The sequence below is a fragment of the Grammomys surdaster genome, unplaced genomic scaffold (genome assembly GCF_004785775.1).
Source record: "Grammomys surdaster isolate TR1022 unplaced genomic scaffold, NIH_TR_1.0 145, whole genome shotgun sequence".
NCBI lineage: Eukaryota > Metazoa > Chordata > Mammalia > Rodentia > Muridae > Grammomys > Grammomys surdaster.
Genome location: NW_021604603.1, coordinates 1,753,120 through 1,773,794, shown reverse-complemented (window position 1 = coordinate 1,773,794; position 20,675 = coordinate 1,753,120).

The window sequence follows — 20,675 nt, the reverse complement described above, 5'->3', positions numbered from 1 at the left end:
TTTCTAAATATCACCCCTACACGAAGCCATGTCTAAATAATCTTCTCTGGTGGATACCTCACAACCTTCTTAGGGAACTATCCTTCCCAAAGGAATATGGGATGGACCCTTACCTCAAACTGAATCCACTTCTCAGCTCTAGCTTGTGGTGATCGGGATGAATGGAAGCCATGGTCTTCTCAAATGGGTTTGTTGGGATCTATCTGTCTTCAGCCTCTCTTGCTAGAAGCCTTCACTGAAGCAGCAAAGCCAACTAACTTCTCACACCCCTCCTCGCAGATGGGCAGAGTTCCAGAGCTCAGCCCTTGCAACTCCAGTCTCTCAGAATCTTCCACTGTGGGGACATTGCCAGGCATCTGTGAGCATCTGTGTCTTGCAGAGGAGTCTGACACTCGGGAAGTGCTTCACTTAGAGCTGGCAACTCATTCATAGGACTCTGGGTTAAAGGTTCCAATTACAAATGAACACATGATGTGTTAGTAAGAAGGCTGGGTGTTCCCATTCGCACATGGTCTCTGGTCATTTGTCCAACTGCAGCGAGGGAAGGTGCCCAGAGCTCAAAGGGATCCCAAGAATTGCTGAGTGTCTCACCTAGGGAGACCCCAGTGCTCAGCCCTGGACAGGTCCTGTTCCAGCTCAGTGCTCACATCCATAGGCTTTACTCTGTGCACACCACAGGGCCCAAGACATTTAGCCTTGGAAAGTAGAAAAAAAAAAAAACAGTTTGCTTCCAAGCTATGCCCAGTTGCTAATTCTGGAAGTTTGGCTTATTTCTTTTCCTTCTCTCCTTCCCCCATTGCTCTCTCCTCCCAGTCAGGTAACTTCCTTTAGTCTTTACATTGAGGCACATGAAAGCAGCTTGTAACCTAGCAACCGCCACTTAAGATTCCCTGAGTCACCTGCAGTTCTCACCGCCTGGGATGACTGCATCAGGTCTGGGCCTTGAGGAGTGCCAGGCTCCAGAGGGAGTCCGGTGTCCTTTGAGTCCTCTTTGCCCTATTCTAGTGTGGAGTCACTCTCCCATTCAGAAGTTCTTCCTCATGTCACACCTAAATCATTCTTGTTCTAAGATCTTATGTAGCACCTGGCATGGGTTTCTGTTTTCTCTTTAAGAGTATTTATGGGGGCTGGGTGATAAGATGGCTCAGTGAGTAAAAACACTTACTTACTTGAGTTCAACCTCAGGAACCCACATGATAGAAAGAGAGAACCATCTCTCACTGGGTTTCTACATGCACAACGTGACATACACATATACCACACACACACCCCACACATACCACATGCATACACCACACACATAGACATGCACACCACACACACACACACACATACACCCCACACAGACATAGAGACACATACATACCACACACATCACATACATGTATACCACACACACATCCACATACATTACACATACCATATACACATCACAGACACATAAACATACCACACACACCACATACACACCAAAATCATACACACCACACACACACACACATTACACACACCACACACACATCACACACCACACACACACACCACAATCCCAACACACAAATACTCCCCACACCACACACCACGCATACCACAGACACATACACACACACCCACACATGTCACACACCACACACAAATAAATAATAAAATTAATTAAGTACTTATAAAGTTTTTGATTGGGACAATCAAGACAGAGGTAGAGGGTGTTGTTGACCAATGCCCTGGGTCACCTTCCCAGTATCAAAACAAAGGAGTGCGACTTTTAGATGTTGTGGGAGGAGGCAAAGAGGGGGAAGAAATGCCACAAATGCCTCCACCGAGTAAGTCTGCCTCTCCACCCGCACATTACACACACACCACACACACTACATACACACATATACATCACACACATCACAAACACACATATACACCACACACACACACACACACACCACATTGTACACACCACACAGGTAGTGTAGACTTGTTTTATTGTGATACTAAAGTCTTAGTCAAACTTGGTGCTTCAGCCCCGGATAGTCAGGCCATCACCTTGTGAAAAAGTCCTACCTTGTATCTTTCATGGTCAGCCAGGATACAATAAGTAGCAGTTGCAGCTGACTGGGTACCTACCAAGCATCTGCTCAGTGTCCTGTGGCATCCAGCCTTCTGAACCCAGGTCTCTTAAGAGGAAACTGCAGGTGGAGAGGCAGTTTAGAATACCAAGCAGTTTTTCAGAGTTGTGGCCCACTGATGTGCATTTTGTGGTGGATTCCAAGAGTAGGTTATGTTTTGAAGGGACACCCTAATCTCCTTCTCCAGCAATACACATTATCATCCCGCTGGGGTGACGTTGCTGGGCACGTTGTAGGTACTGCGCAAAGAAGAAACATTTCTTTCTTCTTTCTGAAGCAGTGAGTGTCTTTACCTCTGACTTGTTATGTTCAGTTCCTGGGCTCAGCTCCACAGGGTGGGTAGCCTCTCCAGCCCCACCCTGTCAGTCTGGAAGTCAGCCCAATATAGTAGTAGGCTCAGTCAAACTAGATCCACACCTTTCTGCATCCCATCATGTTGGGGCTATCTTACAGGGGCTATCCTCAACTAACTGAAGTTGCCCCAGTGAGGCTAAAGCTGCAGCCCAATCTAGAGGACAGCTGGTGGCCCTCACTGGGTGATCACCAGGTGGAGTTCTGGATCAGAAACCTGGCCTGTGTGTAAGGGTGAGGATGACTCTAATCACGAGCAAGACAAGCTCTGTGAGCCCCCAGGCCCCACCTTGTCAGTCTGGATGCCAGCTCAATGAAGGATTAGGGCTCAATCAGACTGGATGGGAGTCTGCAGAGCAGAGGTGGCAATCAGAGTCCTGACCTGTATCTTGTGCCCCCACCACCTGAGGGAGAATGTTGGAGTGCCCCAATTTTTTCTCTGCCTCCTGTCTTGGTGCATAGCATGGCTCCGGAACCTAGGGATTTAATGGGTATCAGTTAAGGAATGTCTCTGCCCAGGGTGGGGATAGGAACATCTTGGTTTTCAGACTCCCTGAAATTGAGAAGCAGGGGTGGGAGCCTCGCATTCCTCTCTTGTTGAGTGCACGCAATGAGACTGACAGCTCAAAGGCTCTGAAAGACCTGAGCTGATTTCCTGTGTTGATTGCGGGCATTGAAGAGGAAATGGGGCTTGTAATAAAGCCTGAGTGGTAGTTATAAACCGGGAGGAATTTCCTGGCCAGTGGTGCAAGAAACCGAGAACAGCAGCATGGAGTGGGGTGAGAGGACATGTTGCTGCAGCTTCCACTGCTGCCTCTGGGAGACACGGGGAGCAGGGAGGACACAGGACACATGTCTATCATACCTACCTGGGCTGTACAACCACGAGTATAGTGTGCCCTCTCTGTGGTGGCTGTCCTTCTAGAAGGACAACAGGGCTGAGAGCAGCTGGAGGAGTCCCCCAGCTTTAGCATTCTTTGTTTCCAGGGACATTGTGTAGGGCCTAGGTCCTAGAAAAATAATCGTGTGGTCATGATGAAAAGGGGGCAGATTCTGGAGTGGGCATTTCATGTTCTTCCGGTAGCTACGTATACACAGAGATCTGGTTCCCTTGATTCATCTTCACAGTGTCAGTTCTCCGAGGGGAGCCTTGCTCCAGCCTATGGCTGCTACTGCCCATCTGGTTAATGATAGTCTGCTCCTTGTGGTGTTTAAGCACTTGTCTGGAAGTCTAATCATACCTCCTGCTGTGTTCTGACCTTTCCAAGGTGCCTCTTGTGTCCCACAGCTATCTGACAAGACTCACGGGTTCAACTCATACTGCAATCTGACCCTTTCTTTAGAGAGGAAACTGCATCAGTTAGTTCCAGCTCACTAGATGGGGCTGTATTAGCTCTAGAGCTAAGAGGGATTCTCTCCTCTCCACCTCCAATGTAGAGCTCCCCTCTCCCACCCCAGACCCCACACAGCCTTCCCCAGGGTCCAGTCTGCTCTATGGAGCGTCAGAGGTTGTGCATGGGCAGGTAGCACAGGTCACTCAAACACCTCTCTTTAAAGACTCATTAGTAAGTTAATGCCACTTCCAGAGTCAGCAGCACCCTCCATTCTTCTTAATTAAAAAGTGCTCCGTGTCCTGGCAGAGCCAAGAGGGGCTCTGAATGATTTACACACCAGCTCCACGGCTGCCAGCCGGGAAATCAGCAAGGAAGATTGATTGACAGATGGGCCCGCCCACCTGTCTAGCTAGTGAGTGCACATGTGTGAAAGCGTGCATATGTGTTCGTGGTATGTGTGCAGGGACAGCGGGATGGCTTTCCTATTGGCAGGTGCAAAGTGACCAGGGTCACAGATCATCCTACGGTCCCAGAGAGCTTGGCTTGGTAAGGCCAGAGGAGAAGCTACCAGAAGCTGGGCCTCAGGCAAAGCCCGCCCAGTTCCCACAAGGGCTTCCTCATCCAGCAGAACCATCTTGTCTGAAGTTCAGGCCTGAAGGCTATTGTCTCCATGCAGAAGAGAAAGGCCTAGTATCTGGAGGTCTTGCTCATTCCCACAATGCCATTCTCACAGATTTTTTTTAAAACTGTAAGAGGAGGTTCCTGGAGCTGGAGCTGGGACTGTGCCTCAGCTGGTAGGGTGCTTGTCTAATTTGCATGAAGCCCTGTGTTCCATCTCCAGCACTGCTTAAAACGGGTGTGATATCACACCCCGTCATCCCAGCACTCAACAGGTGGAGGAGACAGGAGCATCAGAAGTTCAAAGGTAATCTTAGCTACTGGGTGAGTTTGAGGCTGCTCTGAGCTACATGAGACCCTGTCTCAAAAAGAGAAAGGACAGAAAGAGAGAGGGGAAAGGGAGGGAGAGAGAGAGAGAGAGAGAGAGAGAGAGAGAGAGAGAGAGAGAGGATGGTTTTGTGACTTAATTCCTTTTCACCCACTTTCTAGCTTGTTGAGGCCCCAGATTTGATAGGCTAGGAATCGAACAACAAAGGCCACAGTTTGAACTAATATCAGATGATATTCAACCCCAGGCCTCTAAAAAGCCAGGGAATGAAAGTGGTCACCCATGCCTCTCCATGCCAGGGGCCTTGGGGGGTCTTGTTCCCTACTATGTGCCTCTGCTGCCCTCCAAGAGCCCACCATTCTTCATGCTACCAGCAAGGCAGGAACAGCAAGCAAAGACTGTTCAGGGGTGGGCCTGTGCAGAAGGCCTTTAGCTCTATTCTTACCTCGCCCCTTCATAACACACACACATGCACACACATGTGCACACACATAGTGCACACATGCATCCACACAGTCACATGCATGCACACACATATATGCATGCACACTCACACATGCAGACACACACAGTCACACACACACACACACACTCATGCACACATACATACACACAAACTTACACTCACAGTTGCATGCATACATATGCATACGCATGCACATGCATGCACACACATGCACACACATACATATACACACAATCACATGCATGTACACACATACATACACGCATGCACATACATGCACACACACATACTCCTCATGCTCCTTTCCCTTCTTAGAGGGAAGAAAAGACAGCAGAGACGCACAGCTGGAGGGGTGGGTGTGGGGCTGGGCTGGAGAGCAGGAGGGGTAGGACTGGAGAGCAGGCCTCATCCAACACCCCGCTTTAACCCAATCCCATGGGAAACAGACAATCTGCTGCCGCAGCAAGGCTGCCATCTGGTACACTGACCCATGTCTCCTCCATGCGACACACAGAGGAGGGGGAGGGGGCGATGCATCATGGGAAGGCTGTACGTGGGCTGCATAGACCTAAAAATAGATGGGCATCCAGAAAGGTGAGCAGCAGGCTGGGGTGTGGGTGGATCAAAAGGTCTGCCTCTCTTCATTAGCTGACACTCCCAGGCCAGGCAGGTGCACAGCTGAGGGATTTGACAAACCCCAAGGGAACTGCATTGCTTCTCAGATGGAGAGAGAGCAATGCCAGAGCCTGTCACTAGAAGAATAGATTTTCCTGATTAGGGCCTGAGAACCCTCAGTCCTTATCCTGGATGTCACTAAGTAAGGGTTTGAATGACCCCTATGCATGGTTGGTGTTCTAGAAGCTACCATCACAGATCCTGCATGCCCTTTGTTCCTCTAGAGTTCTGGTTCCCACCGTTTCTTTCCCTGGATGACATCCCTCCGCCATGGTCCAACCTCAGCTGAGAGCCCAACATTCTTGGAGGCTCCTTAGCCCAATTTTTCCTGACCACGGAGGCCACAGTGCCTCAGCACAGCGGTTAGAGAGCGAGGACTTGGTCTGCGCTGGCCTGAGACATTACAGCAGTCTTTATAGTTTCTAATTGCTAAGGAGAAAGAAACAAAAGAAAGTATGATCTGTAATACGTGAGGCTGAGATGACATTCACATTTCTACAAATATAGTTGTAAATTCTGTTGGAGCACAACGAGCCTCAACAGCCTGACATGGTCTAGGTGGCATGTAGGCCCACAGGCATAAAGTCATCCCCACTCTGGCCCTTTATAAGCCTTCTCCTCAGCCTCAGCTATTCTAAGAGGAGAAAAAGGATGCTACTTTTTCCTGACAACTTGTCCCGCACTTACAAGGGGCAACAGAAGGCCACTCAGCGCCAGTGCCCACTGTTGGTCATTTACTGCCTATGGGCACCTTTTCTCATTGCCGTATAATTCTCACAGCAGACTTGAGAGAAACAAATACTAACCATCCCATTTCTATGAAGAAGGCATGGTGCATGGTCACTCGCAGCCCCTTAAAAGATGGAGCTGGGGCGGGAGGTGTGGCTAGCTGGTACAGCATGTGCAAGGCCTTTTGAAAAGAGCATCCTGAGCTGCTCAGATGCTGAGATGGTTCAGTAGATAAGAGTGCTTGCCTGATAGCCCTGATGACCTGTCCCTGGATCCCACACAGTGGAAGCAGAGAATTGGACAAATCCTGCAACCTACTTTATAATCTCCATATATATGCAAGGATTAGTGTGCATGCATGCATGAATGCATGCGTGTGTGCATGTGCATGTGCGTGTATGTGCACATGTGTGTGCATATGTATGTGTGTGGTGTGTGTGTGCATGTGTATGTGCACATGTGTGTGCCTGTGTGTGCATGTGTGTATGTGCTCTTTGTGTGTGCACACTCGTGCTTGTGTGTTGAAGAGGGAGACAGAGAATTCTAAATTCAATACCAGGTGTACCTGACTCTATTGCCTATGTCCTCTTTAGGCCACTAATCTAAGAGGAATCTCCTGCAGGCCATCATGAACAGATATGGTAATAGGAGTTTGGGTGTGAGGAACAAGAAACTTAGGTCTTGCCTCAAATTCCCTGAGCCTCAGAGCCTGGTGTTGAGGTGAGATGAGTGTACGTGGCAGGCAGCAAAGTCAGTAGCAGGGACCAAAGTGACAATTCTGACCAGCGCCTGGCCTCCTGCCTGCTTCTTTCCCCTCTGAGGTTGCCTTCCCTTATCATCTTTCCTCTGGGAAGATTAATTTGCATTTAAATAGGGAAGGTCGGGAAAGGGCAGGCTCTAGTGTTTGGGTGCTAATTAGAAAATTCATTCCTCTTTAAATATTAAGGCACTTCCGTTCGTCTCGGGGTCAGGGAAGGTTCCAGGGATTCCTGGGATATCTGAGAGAGGCCTCTGGAGCTGCTGATGGCAGAGCGCAGTCACCTGCCTGTCAGCAGAGGGCAGAGAGGTGGGTGTTCCTGTGTGCTGGGATGAGGTCTTGGTAGCCTTGTTCAACTCAGAATGAATCACAACAATCCTGGAGAAAAACTGGAAGGTGGCCAGTCGGGTAGAAGACTTCAGGTTGCCAATTTTTCTAATTGCTTGGAGATAACTCAGCGCAGGGTCTCCATTCATCTCTTTCACCACTAACCCAATACGGAGCCCAAGCCTGGCATTTAGTGGGCACACAAGGAATATTTGCTGCACGAATGAATAGAGTCAATTAATAAGTTATGAAGGAAGTTACTGGCCCACTTCTGTAGGCATCAGGGCTGTTCCCAGTGGTTTATCTGAGTCTTCCTTTTAAATGCCCTTTGTCTCTGTGTTTTCCCCAGAGCTTTTTGAGATGCCACACCAACACTTCTTGGTCTTGAGTAGTACTTTGCATTTAACAAGTTGACCTAAAAATTTCACATCCGTGTGTTGCGTTGGATAATTGTAGTACAGGTGGGAGGTGAGTCTGGCTTTGTTACTCCCCAATCAAAAGGAAGAAGGGAAAGTAGAGAGGTGGAGAGATGAGCCTTGTGACACCCAGTTTGATGTGACACTCAGCCAGGATCCATCTCTGGCTCCCAGTCTGGCTCTCTCTTGCTTGTCACACCCCACCCTTGTCCCTGGGGGCTGGTTGTTAACATCATCCTGCCCTGAAACTGGCTGGCCCTGGCCTTCAAGAGCAGGGTTCCCAAATGACACAGGGAGCCCAAAGGCAGCTGAGCTCCCCGCCTACCTTACTGCTGATGGCCAAGGCCTTTCCATTCTACGGCTATGTGCTGGGCCTTACGTGCTCATCCCTGCTTGTTAAAACCTCTTGTACCCGTTAGTGCTCAGCCTGAATACCACCAGCTCTAGGCTGGTGTGATTCCTACAGACAAAAGTAATCCTTCCTGTGTTTCCATGGGATGTGCCCTATGACTGGTAAACATGTATAATAACAGCCTCTCACAGTGATAACTATCACAGATATTCAGAGCACCAAGAGAAATTTTTAATATAATTTCTATATAATTTCACACTCATAAGAACCCTAGATTATGGTGATAGTTAATAAGTATATATTACTTAGTATATGTAAAACACTAAATAACATAGGCACTGTTATTACTGCCATTCTACAGATGGAAATACTGAGCCTTCCAGAGAACTTGCCCCAAGGTCACAGAGCTAGAATGATGAGTGAAATCCAGTTTGTCTGGCCCCAGAGTCAGTGTGCCCATCTATCTGGATGACCAGCTGTGACGTGTTTGCAGTAGGAACCATGTGGTATGCACACCCCTTTCAAGCTTAGACGGGCGCTCATACAGAGTAGATTATCCAAAAGCCAGGCTGAATTGGACAAGAGGCCAGACTGAATGTTGGCTGTATAGTGGTGAGTCTATAAACAGTGATCTTTGAATGCGGTTTAGCTGAGTTAAAGCCAGACTGGGAGGAACTGTCCCCTTCAAAGCCAGAGAGATAGCACAATGGGACAGAAATGACAATTTTATAGAACCCCAAAAGGTTCTTACTCCTTCCTGTACCATGCCAGCTGCCTGGCCCGGGTCCCCTCTGCTCACTAACACCATCACCCGTCTTTGCCAGCAGCAGCCTCTCAGCATGCCAGGGTATGCCTGTGCACAAATGGATGGAGAGATAACTACCTGACTGAGGAACAAAGGACATCCAGAGACCACTGTAGAAGACAAAGGAGGAGGGGACGTAGAGGGACTCCTGTGTGGGTTGGCTGAGTCTTGTTCCTACTGTACAAACGCAGGGTCCCCAGGGTTCTCTCCACCAACAAGCAATCTATCACCTCAGTTTCCATTTGCTGACCTGAGAAGGAGCCATGCAATGCCTGACATCTGCCCCTCAGGACAAGAGGGAAGTCCTCAGGCTCAGACCTATTCGAATGATGGAGTGACTCTCTCTAAGCTCTGCCAGGGCCTGCTCTGTCAAGAGATGGTGAGGAGGTGGACATGCTCACACAGACAGTAACAGCCGTGGAAACTATCAACCAAGAGGCCAGGGAGCTGGACTACTCAGCAGATATAAGAATGCAGGGAAAGGGGCTGTCTTCAGTAAGGCTGCCAGTGAGCCTAGCACACATGTCTCTCTGTCTCAGCGCTAATCCAGTTCCCTTCATCTCTTTGAGACTGAGGGTAAAGAGCAGGGTTACATTTTTATACCAGGGTCTCTTTGTCTTCTGTGCATATATGGTCATCAGTGGTTCAGAGAGGGTGAGCAAGTCTGGAGGAACTATGACAAGTCTAGACTCATTCATAAAGTGATAGTCTCACCAGGTCAAACTGGCCCAGTGCAGCTCAGGGAGAGGGATGACAGAAGGGCCTCAGACGAAAAGGACAGTTCTTCAGTGGGTCAGCAACAAACTGCTCCTTTTCCTTTTGCTTGTGGGTGTTTGTCTGTTTGTTTGTTTATGACAGGGTTCCTCTGTGTAGCCCTGACTATCCTGGGGCTCGCCCTGTAGACTAGACTGGCCTTCAACTCAGATCTAGCCGTCTCTGCCTCCCATGTGCTGGGATTAAAGGCGTGCACCACCACCGCCTGCCTTCAATGGGTTACTCCTTAAGCCTATCTTTTCTACCAAAGGAGTTAGACTGAGTGGACACAAGCTAACACGGATGTAAGACATATGTCTGTGTCTTCTGAGTGTGAGGCAGGGCCATACTGTCTGATATAGCTCCTCCATTTTGGTCAAATTGTGACAATTTCAGTAACTAAAGTTATTTGATTTCTAAAGCTATGTTAGTTCTTGATGTCCTGCCCTGTGGACCCCCAAGTAATGTCCACACAAGGAAGACATGTATGGATCACCTGACTACTTAACTGATCACACCCAGGCCAAAAGGGAGATTTTTTCAACCTTCTTCCCCACCCCCCACCCCCCAGCCCTGTAACTAACTGCCTAGCCTGTGCATGAATGGCCAGTTGATTCTTACAAGGCCCCCTCTATGGGTGCTCCCTAAATAAAAGCTTGCGCTGTCCGATCACCTGTTTCTTTCTCTGTTTTTCCTTCTTACTGACCTTTCACTGAGGACTCTTAGTTCTGTTTCAGGGAAGTTTTCTCTCGGGGGAGGGGGGTGAATCTCTGAGGAGAAATCAGGGTCGGGGGAGAAAAAAAACTGCACACCAAAAGTCCCCCTCCAACTCATTGAGCGGTGGGACAGTGGGAAGTCTTCTTCTGTGAAAGGGACCAGTGGGTGGGGCCAAGGCGTAAAATGGAGTGAGTGATATCACTAAGCTCTCAAACCAGGCAGGTTTACAGCCTTTTGCCATCTCTATGGTTGTTGTCCTTATCTCTTCCATCCCTCAACTTCTGTAGCTATAAACTGAACAGGTCTCCCAAGGGGGCTGAATTCGAGGGTTCATTAAGCAATTGTGTTCGATAAGGTAGTGGTCGCAGAGTATATATGCTTGTCAAAATCATCCAATATTTATTTGTGCATCTATTATATGTACATTATGGCCTAGTATATTTTTACAGTGCTACAGATGGAGCTCAAAGCCCTGTGTGCACTCCACCACTGAAAACGCTCCAGCCTCTACATCCTGATTTTTAAAAATGTGAATTTATGTAACTAAGTAAATCAGCCTTGCGGCATAGGGAGTATTTTTTCCTTTCTTAGTCCCTGGTTTCCTGCCTAGGAAGAGAGAGAAGAGAATGGAATTCTAGAAGCTGAGAGGACTGCACAGGGAGGTCATGCTGTGTTGATTTCACAAGCAATGGACTTCTTATACAGACTCAGGTATCTTCGGTGTTTCTTGGGGCTTGAACACTGGCCTGTCAGTTTCAGGGGAAATGCCTCTGTAACTGAGTTGCCTGTACTAGCCTAGCTCCAACATCATAAAAACGGAGTACAAGACCGTGACCTGCAGGCTAGTTGCTTCTTGTCCCACAAGAGTCTCCATCAGCTTTGTATCCACGACCACTATCCCTTTGTCTCCCAGCCTTCCTGCTGAGCTACGCTCTGGTCCCTGAGCAGAGTGGCATGGTGACTATCGGATGCAGGCTGTCACTCTTAATGAAGCGTTAGTCCACAGAGGCAATCATCTATCACAGCAGGATGATCCGTGAGCTGCATGTTAGAAATGCCTGACAAAGATGGGCTACAGCTCAATTAAAGAGAAGCGTGTGCGTGCACGTGTGAGGGATGTGCATGCGCACTCACACACTGGAAGCTAGAGAGTAGAGTGTACAAATCAAGTAAATCAAGTAAAACTGTTCCCCGAGGACTGGCAAGGAGCTAACAGCTTGCCTAAATGGCAGCTCCCTGGGAGATCTTAGAGATTGGACGCTTGCTGCCAAGTGTCTCCCAAACATGGGGAAGCTTGTAGGTGACTGTTTGTCTCATTCTAGGGAGTGATGAACATAAATTTAATAAGCCACACATGAGAATAATTATAAACTCAATTTGGGACTCTCCAGTCTAAGAAAATAATTCAGGGTGTCAGCTTTTTTGCTTTATTTGGGGTTATAAAATTTCATGAGAGGGGAAGGGGGTGGAGGTCAGAGGCAGAGCCCTCAACTGTCACACGCTGAACCCCCCAGCTCTGGAGAAAATAAAAAAGAGGCCTATAGGGTGAGAGGTCAGTAAATAGGTGATGGTGTTTCCAGTGAGGCATCCCTTCAGGATTCCTTCCCTTAGCTCTCCAGAGATGCTCCCATCTCAGAACAGGGACGAGAAGGGGATGGGCTGATCTTGTGACACCAAGCTGCTAAGACAATTGTCGCTTGGGGCTGACGTGATAGTGGGCAGGTCACAACAGCTGGTAACTCCAAGGGACCTGGGACTCCTTTCTGTCCTCTTCACACATCTACACACATGGTACACACATGTCACACACATGTCACACACATGTCACACACACACGCACTGCACACATGCACTGTACAAACACACGGCACACTCACACACGAAAACACACACACAAATGAGGGAGCAGGTGGGCTCTGCTGCGAGCCAGCACTGACTAGTTTAGTGCAGGATTCCATGTACTCAGCTCCTCTCTCCCCACCCAAATCACAAGAGGCAGACATAAAGACAAGGGCTGGAGCTGACATCTCGCCCTAATTTAAACTCTGCTCACAAAGAAGTCGGAGAACAGAGGGAGGAGGGGTGGAAATCAAGTAAGTAAATACCAACCCTTCCAGTTGGTCAGAAGCCATTAGCCAGGCAGAGGATCCAATTAGAAACCGTTGAATTAGCGGTGTAAAAGAGGAATGGAACAGGACAGGGCACAGCAGGGGAGGGACAGAGAAAGAGAGACAGGAGGCAGAGATCAATAGAGGATTACCATAAGCTGTGCAAATGACAGCAGCGAGCAGAGAGATGCCTTCCACATAAGAGGGCACCCAGGCCAGACACCCTGCATAAAATGTCCACACAGTTCCTTGGCCTTCTCAGACCCTGTCTCAGGGGGTGAACTATTTTGGAAGAGATTTCTCCCTTTTGTTGAACCTATAGACAAATGGGCAGCTTTCAGGCACTTGGGGGTGGGGTGGGGTGTTGGGAGTTAATTGGAATACACAAAGGGAGTGACCCCCTTCAGACAGTGCTGGGAGGTTGTGTTCTGTTTTCTGTGTGAAGCTACTTGAACAGATTGGAATTGCGTTGGACTGCCAGGTTGAGTCACACAGGCAGTAATAATTACTTAATTCTGTGTACAATGCTTGCCAATGCTATGGCTTTCTTTCACTTTCTCATTTTAATAAACTCTTATTTTCTTGTCCAGAGAGAGATTATGGTTCCCTCCCTTTCTCCTAAATTAGAAGATTTCAGGTCAATACTCTTAAAAGTCGAATCATTTGCCTGTGATTGCCATGTGCTCCTGATCCCAGGGGTGGGGGATAATATAACTGAAAAAGAAAACGGATGCTGCTTTAAGTCAGGGCAGTCAGGGCTCAGGGGCACACAAGGCATGGGACATCCATCTTCAGAGAGTGGAGGCCACTCGAGGCAGAGACAGTAGGCACCCATTTGTAGACCGGTGTGCAATGAAGATTGCAAGGCAAAATATAGGAAACCCAGGTAAGTTTGGGTCAACTAAAAATTATTTACTGACTGCAATTCAGATTTAAGTGGGTGCTCAATATTTTTATTTACTAACCTGTTGGGTGTGTGTGTGTGTGTGTGTGTGTGTGTAAATGTATAGATATAAGACATAACTATTCTAATCCATCAAGTCTCTGCGTCAACACTCTACCAAGGGCTTGAACATGACGTATGTAATGTCTGCAAATGCATCCGTAAAGTGAGCGCAGGCAAATCTGCTTCACGGTTGAGGAAGCTGGGGATTTAGCAGTTTAAGTAAATGACTCAGAGTCCAACAGGAAGCAAGTGGCAGGATGAGATCTACCCTAGGTCTGATCAACTCCCAGACGCTTACTGCAAAGTCAGGCGAAGGAGTCTGAGAGCCCTTGCTTGAATATCAGGTTAGGACAGACTCAGGTCTCAAGTCAAAAGGATGGCTCACTGAGTTAAGTGTTTCTTGTTCTTCCAAAGAACCCAAGAACCCAGCTCAGTTCCCAGAAACCATGTTCTGTTGCTTACAACTACCAGTAATAATTAAAAACAAAGCAAACCAAACCAAACAGCTGAACAACAACAACAACAAAAACCCAGGCTTCTCGGAAGGCCTTGAAGTCTTTGAAGGTCCTTGGACAGGCAAGTGGGTGGGACAGAGCAGTATTTGGAGGATTAATGTATGACTATAGACTACAAAAAGTCCAAGGAATTGGGCGATCAGGACACCTCCCAGTCTTCCTTCCATGATGGTGGAGGCCACCCAAATTCAGAAGCTGGACCCTTCCTTTTCTTTTTATTCTATGTATATGAGTGTTTTGTCTGCTTGACTATCTGTGTACCATATGCATGCACTGTCCTCCAGGGCCAGAGGAGGGTATCTGATCCCCTGGAACTGAAGCTATAGACAACTGTGAGCTGTTACAGGGCTCCTGGGAATTGAACCCAGGTCCTCTGGAAGACAGGCCTGTGTTCTTAACCACTGAGCCATCTCTCCAGTCCCATGAGCCAACTCTTAATTACAAGGAGGGTTGGATCAAAAGAAACACAGATCATTCAAATCCAGCTAGATCCCAAATCTGGTTACTCAGGCATTCATGTTCCATTTCCCATAACAGGGGCTATGAATATATCTGTATCTTTATCTAGTCACAGACAAAACAGCAAAGCATCATGGTTAAGAGACAGCTTCAAAAATTTCAAGGAAAGCACTAAAAGTATAAAACTCTTAGAGAGGAACAGGCTCACATCTTCCTGACTTTGAGCTAGGCAATAGTTTCTTAGCTATGAATTCACAGCAACAGCCACAAAGGAAAATTTGGATATGTTGTTGATTATGTCAGCCTAGATAATAGAGAGGAATTCTGTAAAAAGCAATGATAGTTATTTACAAATGACACAGAATTACAATAGGGCTTCATAGTAAATGATGGGCATTAAAGATAGGCTTCGTTGCAGAAATCTGTGCATACATGTAAGCACTGAGTATACGAATTCAAAGACACATTTTCTGAGTCTCATAACCTCCGTACTCTAGTTTTGCTGGGATATCACAAGAATGATTCGTCTTTGAATCCTCAACTTACACGCACCTCACTGCTTCATTTTATTACCTGATAACATTCCAGCTTATTCCCGTTGCTTATTCACTCATCAGTTGATAGATGAGATTTCTCTGTGGGTGAAAAACCTGCCTGCCGAAAGTGAAGAACTGGACATATTAAGTGGTCAGATTGTATGGCATATGATTCAGCTATCCCCATTAAAGTTGTCTTTAAAAGAAAAACAAGCCAGGTGCAACATTGTGCAGTCACAGCTGGGCCAGCCTGGACAACATAGCCAGACTCCATCTCAAAAACACAAATAACAGCTGGGTCTGGTGGTAGATACCTTTAATCACAGGACTTAGAAGGCAGAGGCAGGCAGATCTCTGTGTGTTCGAGGGCAGCCTGGTCTACATAGCAAGCTCCAGGCCAGCTAATGCTATACAATGAGGCCCTGTCTCAACATAAATAAGTTTTTATTGTTTTCTAGAGAATGAAAAGTTTAGCATCAGCTAGAAAGGGGCCCGTATTCTCACTTGATCACAAACCGACCTTCTGATTCTAGCTTCTTTGTATATAAAATCAGCGTTATTATAATGCCTATTTCATGAAATTGCTGAGAGAAGTAAATTAAATCATGCATGTAAGATACTTAGCATAACTGCTGGCATACTGCAAGCTCTTCATTGAGGTTGCTTATGCTACTGAGGTTGGACAAGTTCCAGCTTTTGCATGTAATCACAGATCATCCTTACTTCCCGCACCTTCGGTTACTCAGGATAGCCACTGGAGTTCTAAATGCACAGGTACATAGCGTTTCCAGAAATACACACGTCAGATGGACAAATACATGCTTCAAAGTCACAAGCCCCAGCCAGGAGATGGCCAGACTTTAACACAGTTGGAGCTTTGTGGCACACTCAGGAGGGGTATATGTACCAAGAGTGTATCTATATTTCTGATAAATGTCTGTGAAGCTGTTTAGGAGTGGATAGTCTGGACCAGAGCAGCCAGGAGATTTCAGGATTTCCACAGCTTCTACCTTGATAATTCTTCTATTTAAGTGTGACCATGGGAGCTCAATACTTATATTCATAGACAGGTCAGGCTGAGAAAGCACAGCTGCCTGTGAGGCCTGTGTTCAGAGTAATTCAGGGAGCTGGGAGGCAGAGGCAGACCTATCGTTTTGAGTCTGAGGTCTGCCTGGTCTACATAATGAGGTGCAGTCCAGGAAAGCCAGAGCTACATAGCAGCAGGGATGGAGAGGAGAAGAGCAGATTATAGCCCTGGCTGCTCTTCCAGAGGACCTGGGTTCAATTCCCCCCAGCACCCATATGGTAGCTCACAACCATCTGTAACTCCAGTCCTTGGGTATTTGACACCCTTTTCTGGCCTCTGTGGGCACTGCATGAATGTAGTACACAGACTTACATTCAGATAAACACCTGTACAAATAATAATAATAATAATAATAATAATATCTTTTCAAAATTTAAAGAATAATTACTTATTATCATTAATAATGTCAGCATTTGAATACCCACTATGGACATAACTTCTATGAGCAAAATCCAGGGCAGGGACATGTTTTAATATCTATAGTACAGATGAGAAAGTGGAAGCCTGCAGCAATTTTCCCAAAATCACGTAGGTAAAAAATGACAGCACCAGTCTGGAGCTGGAGTCAGATAGAAGGCTTCCTCATCTCAGGGCCACAGTTATTTTTGGACTGGTCTGCCAATGAAAAAGAAGCTTGAGGTCATGGTCTCTTCTGTTCTCTGAGCCCAGCCACTTGAAATCTGCTAATCCTAGCTAAAGTGGAATTCATTGCCGACCTTGGTGGCACACTGATGCCTGTGTCCTTCCTGCAGATATGCTGATGCAATCAGTCTGGGGTCCAGCCTAGGCATCAGAGAGCACATCAAAGGGCTCCAGATGACCCTGGAAGGCAGCAAGGCTGTGATCCATTGGGGTAAGGAAAGTGTGACGGTGCACTGGTGACTTCTGCGCAAAGCAGCATCAGAAAAGACTATGAGGAGAGACTACCTCCAGTGGTCAGATCATAGTTTCTCAGGAGCTGGACCTAGAGATCATAGAAGGAAGAACTCCCATAGGAAGCTGGAGGTAGCCCAGGAGAACTCTTACATGCTAGGCTCTGTGCTGGGGAAAGGTGGACAAACCTGGACTCCAAGCCACCTAGCCCAGGGCCACACAGTTGTTTGGCCAGTTTGTTTGTGACCAAAATGTACCAGTGTTTCAGTTTCTAGAATTTAAACTCAGAGGGATTAAAGCTGGTCCCCCAATCTCTGCCTGCTTGCCTGAACACTGGGCTGCTGATTAGGCATTGTAGCGCCCTCATCTGGCTTCTGTTTGGCCCTTCAAGAGCAAAGGACAACTGAGACCTAGAGCAAAAGAGAAAAATATCACAGGACAGTGACAGAGAAGAACTACAACAACAAACAATGTGGCATTTTCTTGGGGTGTCCTGTTTCTTATTGTCCTTAAACATCATATTGTTAAATTACCCATTAGATTACGTAGAAAGAAAGCAGAATTTTAAAGATATTATTTTGTTTTATGTGTATGTGTGTTTTGCCTGTATGCATGTTTGTGTACTAGGTGTGTAGTTGGTGCCCATCAAATGACAAAGACCAAAAGAAGGTACTGAATCTCCTAGAACTGAAGTTACAAACAATCGTGAGCCACATGTAGGTGCTGGAAATCTAACCCAGACCCTCTAGAAGAGCAATCAGTACTCTTAGCCACTGAGCCATCTCCACAGATATAAGAGAACAAAAATTTAATATTCTGTTTTAGTCCCCATATTACTAACATTCAAAACTAAACTCTAACTTTCCCATAGGACATATGATAGTATGTTACTATGTTTTGTTTTGAGACAGGGTCTTTCTATATTGAAACTATATATTGGATTGAAACTTTTCTATACAGCATGGACTACTCACAAACACTCAATCCTCCTGCCTCCATTTCCTAAATGCTAGGATTGCAATAATGTACCACCATGCCTAGCAATGGTCATATATAAGAATTTTGGTTTTTTTAGACAGTGTCTCACTCTATAGCCCAGCCTGGCCATGCATCCACAGTAGACTGGACCTGTTGCATGCTGGGATTACAAGTGCTAGGCATTCAAGGCAAGTGATGAAGACACTCTTCACTTGCCACCCAGCTGACAGCTCCTCACCTCCAACTCACAGTGTGTTAAGTCTGGTTAGATCAAAAGAAACAAGAGTGAATAGCTCAGTTACAATAAAACCAATGGTCCTGGGCTGGAGAGACAAGTCAGCAGGTAAGAGCACCGACTGCTCTTCTAGAGGTTCTTAGTTCAGTTCCACATGGTGGTTCACAACCGTCTGTAATGGGATCTGATGTTCTCTTCTGGTGTGTCTGAAGACAACTACAGTGTACTCACATACATAAAATAAATAAATAATTCTTAGAAAGCAACAACAAAAGCAATGGCCCTAATAACTCCAACCTACATCTATCTAGATCAGAGTCAGAAAGTTCAAATAGTGGAAAACACTGCTCAGCACAGAAAGGAAGGAAACAAGTAAGGCCATTGACTCACAAGGTGCAACAGTCTGGGGGTCTGCTGTGGGATAGCTGTCTTAGGTCTCTGTAGCCCCTGACAGGCATCTTTATTCTAATATGATAAGAAAGCAAGCATTTGTAACAGTTGGGATTCTGGAAAGCTTTTGGGGCCCGCTTGTAGGAATTTGGCAAGAGTTTGACTTTGGGCTAGGGCAAGAAAGTAGGCTCAAGATGAATACAGCTGAGGAATGTATTCTTTGTATCTTGATGGGTCTTGTTAAGACCCTGAATACAGTAATCATGGAATCTTTGTTTATGCTTTGTTTGTTTCTTAACTACTCTATTTATGCCTTGGGACTGACCATATTCTGTGCGTGTACCTAGAATGATATAAAAGCAGGCTGGGAAAAAATAAACCTGCTTTGGCTTCAGCACTGGCTGGAATCATGTTATAGTGTTGTCTAATTGTCTTTTCTTTCTTTAATCCTCACACCCTCCCTCAAGACCCTGTTGACTGTCTGAGCTGGCTTGGTCAGGGGATACAGGCCCCCAGGAGCTGCTTTGCTCAACACATTGAATCCTTACTTGGTCCCACACGGTCATTCAAAATAGGATGAACATCTGTGATGTTGTCTGACATCTGTCTCCTTTACTTCAGGTCAGACTCCTGCTTGGTTCAGCAAAGGCAGAATCACTCAGAGTGCCTGTCTACCTGGCCAATCACATTCCCCTTCAAGGCTTAAGGCACAGAAATAAGTCACTGTCCTAAGTCTGCTGTCTCTCTGCACTCTAGGAACAAGTCCTGGAGGCTAAGACAGACAACCCCCACATGGAAATAATTATCTATGACAGAGAGAATGCAGCCAGAAACAGATCTTCTCATAGGAAGCCGACTGGTCCCCCTATGATGGCATTGACATGTAAATAATTTATTGGACCACCTCGTGGGACCAGATCGGAGACAGTGATGTGTGGGACCACACCTTGACCAAGACTGATTGCTTATGCATGCCCTTGCCTTTTGTTCCAGTTTTTAGTTTGTTTGTTTGTTTGGTTGGTTGGTTTTTTTGTTGTTGTTGTTTTGTTTTTGTTTTGCATTTAAGCCTCTTGCTCCAGTTTTGTGTGCTTGTTTTGTTTTTTTTTTGGGGGGGTTGGCTTTTTTTGTTTTGTTTTGGGTTTTTTGTTTTTTTTGTTTTTTTTTTTTTTGCATTTAAGCCTCAAGCACCTGCCATTACTCCAGGGAGTCCCTGGATTCCTTTATTTGTTCCTCTTCTCATCCGTGGATTAGATCTCCTCTCTCCACTTTTTACTCTTCCTTGTCTCTATAGTTTGTGGGTTGGGACACTGGCTGAAACTGTTGGGCTCTCAGAACCAGGACTTTCGTCCTAAAACTCTATCGTAGCAACTACTGCAATGGTGGGTACTTTATGTGGTGCTAAGGCTGGGTACTTTATGTGGTGCTCCATCCAGGCTGGGTACTCTATGTGATTCTCTGTCCAGAGTGTGTACTCTGTGTGATGCTCTGTCCAGGCTGGGTCCTCTATGTGATATTCCAGGCTGGGTACTCTATGTGATATTCCAGGCTGGGTACTCTATGTGATATTCCAGGCTGGGTGCTCTATGTGATATTCCAGGCTGGGTGCTCTATGTGATATTCCAGGCTGGGTGCTCTATGTGATATTCCAGGCTGGGTGCTCTATGTGATATTCCAGGCCGGGTGCTCTATGTGATATTCCTGGCTGGGTGCTCTATGTGATATTCCAGGCTGGGTCCTCTATGTGATATTCCAGGCCGGGTGCTCTATGTGATATTCCAGGCTGGGTGCTCTATGTGATATTCC